This window comes from Danio rerio, chromosome 12, assembly GCF_049306965.1.
Source record: "Danio rerio strain Tuebingen ecotype United States chromosome 12, GRCz12tu, whole genome shotgun sequence".
NCBI classification, from domain to species: domain Eukaryota; kingdom Metazoa; phylum Chordata; class Actinopteri; order Cypriniformes; family Danionidae; genus Danio; species Danio rerio.
The window spans coordinates 6,125,001-6,132,500 of NC_133187.1; the positions used below are offsets into that span (position 1 = coordinate 6,125,001).

Consider the following 7,500-nt stretch of genomic DNA (forward strand, 5'->3'; position numbering starts at 1 on the left):
CGCCAACTAATTCTATTCTTCTTGCCACGCAGTCATTACTTTTTTGGAGAAACAAAAAAACAAAACAGCTCTTTTTGAATGTAATGTATATTTATTATTTTTTTGGTCAAATTTGTTTGACTATGCAATGAACGGTGACTTCTGTAATTTATTTGTACAAATTTTTTCGATGTCTGACTGCTGTTTTCAATCATTTGTATAGTTTTAACCGTTTCTGATTGGTTTTATTGGTAAACCTTTATAAAACATAAAGAATTATAAAGAGGTTTTGGCTTCGTTTACTGTTTTAAAAGTGAAATTTTTAATAACTCATTTCTAAGGACTCGTTTCTAATATATACAGTTGAAGTAAGAATTATTAGCCCCCCTGAATTATTAGACTGCTTGTTTATTTTTTCCTCAATTTCTGTTTAACAGAGAGAATATTTTTTCAGCACATTTCTAAACATAATAGTTTTAATAACTCATCTCTAATAATGGATTTATTTTCTCTTTACCATGATGAAAGTACATAATATTTTACTTGATATTTTTAAGACACTTCTATACAGCTTGAAGGGATATTTAAAGGCTTACCTAGGTTAATTAGGTTAACTAGGCAGGTTAGGGTAATTAGGCAAGTTATTGTATAACGATGGTTTGTTCTGTAGACTATCGAGAAAAATATAGCTTGAAGGGGCTAATAATTTTGTCCCTAAAATGGTGTTCAAAAATTTTAAAACTGCTTTTATTCTAGCTGAAATAAAACAAATAAGACTTTTTCCAGAAGAAAAAATATTATCAGACACACAGGGAAAATTTACTTGCTCTGTTAAACACCATTTGGAAAATATTTTAAAAAGAAGAAAAAAATTTGAAGGGGGCTAATAATTCTGACTTTATGAGCCCCCCTGAATTATAGCCCCCTTGTTTATTTTTTGCCCAATTTCTGTTTAACAGAGAGAAGATTTTTTCAACACATCTCTAAACATGATAGTTTTAACTGATTTCAAATAACTGATTTATTTTTTCTTTGCCATGATGACAGTAAATAATATTTTACTAGATATTTTTCAAGACACTTCTATACAGGTTAAAGTGACATTTAAAGGTTTAACTAGGTTAATTAGGTTAACTAGGCAGGTTAGGTTAATTAGGCAAGTTATTGTATAACAATGGTATGTTCTGTGGACTATCAAAAATTTTGCTTGAAGGAGCTAAAAATGTTGACCTTAAAATAGTGTTTAAAAAATTAAAAACTGCTTTTATTCTAGCCGAAATAAAACAAATAAGACTTTCTCCAGAAGAAAAAACATTATCAGACATACTGTGAAAATGTCCTTGTTCTGTTAAACATAATTTGGGAAATATTTCAAAAAGCTAAAAAATTTCAAAGGGGGCCGAATAATTTTGACTTCAACTGTATACACACACACACACACAGACACAGACACACACACACACACACATACACACACACACACACACACACACACACACACACACACACACACACACACACACACACACACACACACACACACACACACACACACACACACACACACAAAATATATATATATATATATATATATATATATATATATATATATATATATATATATATATATATGTTTTTGTTTTTTTAGCTTGGCTAGAATACTTTATGTAAAAATGGTCAATATATATTTTATTAGCCCTCTTGTAAAATTGTAATTCTTCTCCAAATATTTTGTGTTGTAAACTAGTGAAATTTAACAGAGTAAATGAAGAAAGTCATATCCACTTATGCTGTTAAATATCACTATTTCACATCAAATATTTGGAGAAGAGTTACAATTTTATAGGAGGGCTAATAGTTTTGTCTTCAATATTTTACATGACGACTTTTACAAAATATTAGGCAAGGCAAGTTTGGGTTTATAGCACATTTCATGCACAATGGTAATTCAAAGTGCTTTACAAAAACAAGAATAAAAAACAATAAAAAAATTATTAAAAGAATCAAAAATTATTAAAAACAGATAAATATGTGTTAAAGGAATGAAAAAGAAAAGAAAGACAAAATAATGATCTGTTGGACGTAGCACAGTGCTCATTCAGTAAAGGCACAGCTAAACAGATGTGTTTTCAGTCTTGTTTTGAATGCGCCTAATATTGGAGCACATCTGATCATTTCTGGAAGCTGATTCCAGCAGCAGAGGGCGCTGTTAGTAGATGAATGCGGATTCCATCTGCTTTGACTGAACTCTTGATTTTCTAATTTACTTGATCCTAAAGATCTGAGGGATCTGTTTGGTTTTTTATTCTGTAAGCATATCTGTAATTGAGATCCTAGACCATTTAGTGATTTTTAGACAAGTAATAATCTATTCTGAATGTAACTGGGAGCCAGTGTAAAGAGGACAGGTGTGGTGTACTCGGATTTTCTGGTTCTGGTCAAAATCCTGACCGCAGCGTTCTGGATGAGCTGCAACTTTCTGACTGTCTTTTTAGGAAAGGCCAGTGAGGAGTCCTTTACAGTAATCCATCCTGCTGCTGATAAAAGCATGAACAAGTTTCTCCAAGTCCTCACTGAAAACAAAGCATCAAACTCTTGCAATGTTTTAAGCCGGTTTACTTACTGCTTTGACATGACTACTGAATTATTATGATTATTACCATAGATTAAAAAATAATTATAAAGATGTTTAAGCCTTGCTTGCTGTCGGAATTTTATGTTTGGACAATGCTGAGCATGTTTAACCTTGTTGAAAGTGGAAGGATATGAGCTGTTTTGAAATGAAATCAGCAGCAATGATGTGGCTTGGCATTACAAATATTATTTTATATAGAAATTACAGTCTTTATTCAATCATGAAATCAACATTCTCTACTGGAAAGATAGTTTGCAACAACAGGAGAGCAGTTACAGTAGTAGTGGTTCCACTGAATTTTAAAATTCAGCATTTGTAAAAGTAAAATAAACGCATTAAAACTGGGAATTTCCAAAAACAAAACAAAACTTGACAACAAACCGCAAAGCAAAAAAAAAAAAAAAAAACAATGGCTCACTCAAAAAGTGTAGATGTGTATCTATGTGAACTGATTTTTGGTTATACAGTGAAAGAAAAATCAAAAATTATTATAGTATATTTATAAAATGCATTTTTAGCCATTCTGATCCCAAATTTTCACATTTATTCAAACAGTTTTTTTATTTCTTTGCATGTTCTGCCACATAAAATATATGTAAAAGTAATTGGTGGTTCATTCCACTGTGGAACTCCCAGATAAATCAGGGACTAAGCCAAAGGCTAGCGAGTAAGTAACTGTATCGTCACCTCGGAATTATGAGGTTCTAATTATAAGGTTCTATCTGCGTTCTGGATGATTTTGAGATATTGAGCTTCAAAGTATTTTGCATTCCATAGCAAACAATATGTGTGTAACATTTGTTTTTTTTAAATAAAAGGTCTTAAAATGTAAACAACTTATATTAAAAAAAAAACATCAATGTTGTAAATAAGTTGTTAATAAGAATATGTCAATAAATCAATTTTGACAAAAAATGTCAGATAGAACCTTAGAATTCTAAGGTGAAGGTATGTGAAGTCTATGTTTTCAAAGTTTTTCTATGTTTAATTGTTAGGTTGATAGTGGGAAAGTTTACCCAAAATTGAAAGATTTCTCACTATTTTCTTGATAAGTGTTTTGTTCTTTTGTTGAACACACAAAAAAATTATTCTGAGGAATGTTGGGAAAATAAAGCCATTGACAACCATGGTTGGAACAAAATCTACTATGGAACATTCGTCATGATATAAAAACAAGTATACACATGCACACACACTTTAATGTTGATAGGAACTTTGTGGTTTGGACATTGTCATTTTCCTCCATGGGAGGATGTAGAAGTACGATGCGATCTATGTTGATCCTAGAATATAATTTTTGTTGGAAAATTTAATCCATAATTGTTTAAACTATACTTCACTGAATGATATTAAAGTGATGTTTACACCATATCTGCATTTTGAAATCGCAGCAACAGCTGGAGGTTTGTAGCCCACAGCATGTTGCTGCAATGTTTACAGTGGTACTGTATATACTCCTATACTTTTAGGTTTCTTCCCATTGCAGCCTTGCTTTCGTTTTTTTAAAATGGCAGCCGATTGAAATAACCAAATGATGTACCACGAGAGAATTCATGAATGGGAGTAAAGAAACAACTGACGCAGGTAGATCACGTGATGAATGACATACACTACTGTATAGTTCGTACTTTTCTAATGGCCGAGTAGTACATTTAACCCCCAGGAGTTAATATAGTTTACAGAGTTTTATACAGTGCACTGACTCTCACAAGTGTATCTCGAGTTATTTTGTGTGATAGCTAAATATATTTTAAATAAACTGTAAACATAAAAAATAAAGTTATCTTTTCCTCAGATTAGTCTTACCTGTCTGATGGCTCATTATTCAGGTCTTTGTCTTCTCAGGTGTGACTCACTGCATTAGTAATGATTCTCGAATAGACCACTTTCACTCAGAAAGTGACTAAGAAATTTAAATTCATTACATTGTTTTCTGTGAGCAAGCAAACAAGATGATTCTCACATCATTTTGAAGCAAAAACACTAGGCTACAAGATCCAGTTCTCAAAAGTCTTGTGAACAAATGTTGTCTGTGTGTTTCACGGCCTTGTTTTAGTAACTTTAAATTTTAGTTTTTCACTAACTACGCATAAACGTTTCTTTCTCAAAAACACAAACACAAACAAACATGCTGCTCAGGTATTATTGTAGCCCAGCTTGTGCTGTTTACAGTATTATCACACTTTAGCCATTAATATGTTTTTAAGATACTGAAAACAACACAAATGTCAGTGCATGTCAAAACTTCTCCACGGCCCCAAAACACCCTTACGCCCCATTCACACGGGGCTTCAGCGTCAACGCTTCCTATTCACTTTGAATGGGTGACGTCAGGCGTTGCCGAACTGCATGGTGGATCTGTCGACGCCGCTTCAGAGACGTTGCTGCAGAAGTTGGGACTAGCTCAACCTTTTAAGCGCCAACGTAAGCGTTAGCCAATCAGATCGCTGTATGCAAATACACCAGCTAGACAGTGGCCTATTGCTAACTGTATTTCATTGGCTGACGCTTCTATGACGATCGCTTCAGCTTCAACTTCAGACACGCCTTCAGTCAATTGTTGACGCTGAAGCCCCGTGTGAATGGGACGTTAGACCCCTGAGGGTTAAATTCAAATGCAGTACCTACGTTGTAGTAGGCGATTCCGGACGCAGCCTATTTCTGTCTCTTTCAAAGAGTTTGTCAGGTTTTGACCGTAAAATGCAACTCTGTTTATTTTTCGCAACTTATTTCAATGCAAACGAAATCATTAACAAAGTTTAACGTCTGCTCGGTTTCAGCGGGATGTCGATGAGTAAAAATGACCAACTCTAAACTCCAACTGATCTCAATACATATAAAAAGCAACCCTGATTAAAAGCTATCATAAGAAACGGAATGAAACGTCATACAATATGCACAAAATTCAAAACATATTTACATATTATCCCAGATAATCTGGCTTTGTTGAAAGCAGTTTAATGGTCTACAACTCTATTGCACACAGACCAACAAACGCTTCCAAACTTGTTCTCACTGTGTTTGAGCAACGGCGATGTCCAGTGTCCTTCGAGTGGAGGCGGGGTTAATAAATCACATCGTCCAATCATCACGCTCCTCCTGGCTCTGGATGGATGGAGAGAGTGAAGACGTCAGTAGTAAAATTCATGCATTTCTGTCCAGTTGGTCACCCAGAGTTTCTTGCTGAGGTCTTGCTCGGGCTGGAAGGCCAGGTTGTAGCGTTCCTCTTTGCGGACTTTCACACCTTGGTACTTTGGCATGATCCTGTAGTAAACAGCCCTCTTGAAGAAACCACACTGCTCCAGACACACAGACAATGAGAGGGAGACTTCAAGTTAAGAGTTGATGGATCTGCCTTGAAATGAATTTGGATTTTTAACTAATTTAATCTTTTATTCTCTCTTTTCTGTGACAACAATGATGTTTTACATTTAAAATGCACAGTGATTTTAGCCAAGCTTCAAAAAAGATGCACAAAATCCTATTTCAAGTCGTTTGAAGCCATTTGATGAGTGTGTTTGGTAAAAAAAACAAAAAAAAAAAACGTTTTAAGTGTATTAATTTGTTATTCAGCTTCATTTCTCATTTGCTTTGTATGACTAGTTTGCATAGTGAATGCAAGCCTAATTTACAGAAGCTTAAACCACAGAATAAAAAATGAAACTGTTTATCTCACAAATCTGATATTTTTCTTACACAAAAAAAAGTTTAACTGATTTTAACTTGAAAACAAAAGATAAAAAACTCTTTATTTTTACAAAATTTACTTTAATTTTTACAAAATTTTGAAGGAAAAAGTCAAAACTATGAGTCAAACTCATAATTCTGAGCAGGGCTGCACGGTACTGAAAAAATCTGACATTGCAAAATTTTATTTTGCTGCAGTAATTATTGCAATATAAATATAATTTCAACTGGTTGATTTGGAAAGCTCAATTTGAAAATATTTTATGAATTTAGATCAACTGGGATGATCAAGTCTTTTTCTGTGCAGTGCATCAGCATAAAATATAATAAATTACAAGCATATATAAATATGACAGAGCAAAAATAAAAGTGTTTTCTAGGAAGTGTAAAGTTATTTTACTTTTGATTTTTCAATTTCTGGACTTAAATACTATGGCCATTGTGATATTTAAAATTCTCTTCATCTATTAATCTTTAATAAACAATCTAATCATGCGATGTGACAATTGCAGATAAACACATTGTGATATCGATTCTCGATATATTGAAGAATATATTGTTCAGCCCTAATTCTGAATGATTTTTGTTTAAAAGTTCATATTACTCTTATTAAAAAGCTTCCAAACTATAAAACCTCATTGTTTTTCACAGAAAAAAAACAAAATGCTAAGTAAATGACCAAAAAACATTGGCTTTGAATACACTTTTAAAAGTATAATTCACCCAAATATGACAACTCTGAATTACATCTGAATTATATCTGAAATCAAATATTAAAAATCAAAAGTCTTTTTTTTTCGGTTACTTGGACTGTCAAAGGAGGTACAGAAAGCTTTGATATTTCAATAAAAATATATTAATTTGTGTTTTGAAATTACCCTTACTGTGTATCCAGCCTCATCTCATGAGAAAATGTAAGGATTTTACGTTGTGTCTGTTTAGTGGCTAACTCAAACGAATTTGTACGAGTAGTCATAAGAAAATCTACGATTTTAAAAAGGAGGCGTGGCACCCAGCCCTGTCCCTAAACCCAACCGTCATTGGGGGATGAGCAAATCATACTAAATCGTACGAATGAGATTATACGAATTAGCCACTAAATCAAAAAGTTACTAATTGCTGTGAGATTGTGTTGGTGTGTCTGATGGGCTTGGAATGGCATGATGTTCCCTTTTAAGAAATAAATTTTCTTTATTGGT

General features: G+C 33.1%; 2 protein-coding genes across 4 annotated transcripts in view; one reads left to right on the forward strand and one right to left on the reverse strand.

Moving 5' to 3' along the window:
- Positions 1-7,500, forward strand: part of ace (angiotensin I converting enzyme (peptidyl-dipeptidase A) 1) — a 75,123-nt gene that overhangs the window by 51,546 nt on the left and 16,077 nt on the right. The window contains exon 25 of one of the 2 annotated variants that reach the window (XM_689244.11): positions 1-266. This exon is cut by the window's left edge and continues 212 nt beyond it. The exons of the other annotated variant lie outside the window; for it this stretch is intronic. The gene's annotated coding sequence lies outside the window, so the exon portion shown is untranslated. Of the gene's footprint in view, positions 267-7,500 lie in introns of those variants that run through there. 2 annotated transcript variants of the gene reach the window in all.
- Positions 2,800-7,500, reverse strand: part of itga3b (integrin, alpha 3b) — a 78,979-nt gene continuing 74,278 nt past the window's right edge. Inside the window, exon 26 of one of the 2 annotated variants that reach the window (XM_009306420.5) lies at positions 2,800-5,913. The gene's annotated coding sequence lies outside the window, so the exon portion shown is untranslated. 2 annotated transcript variants of the gene reach the window in all.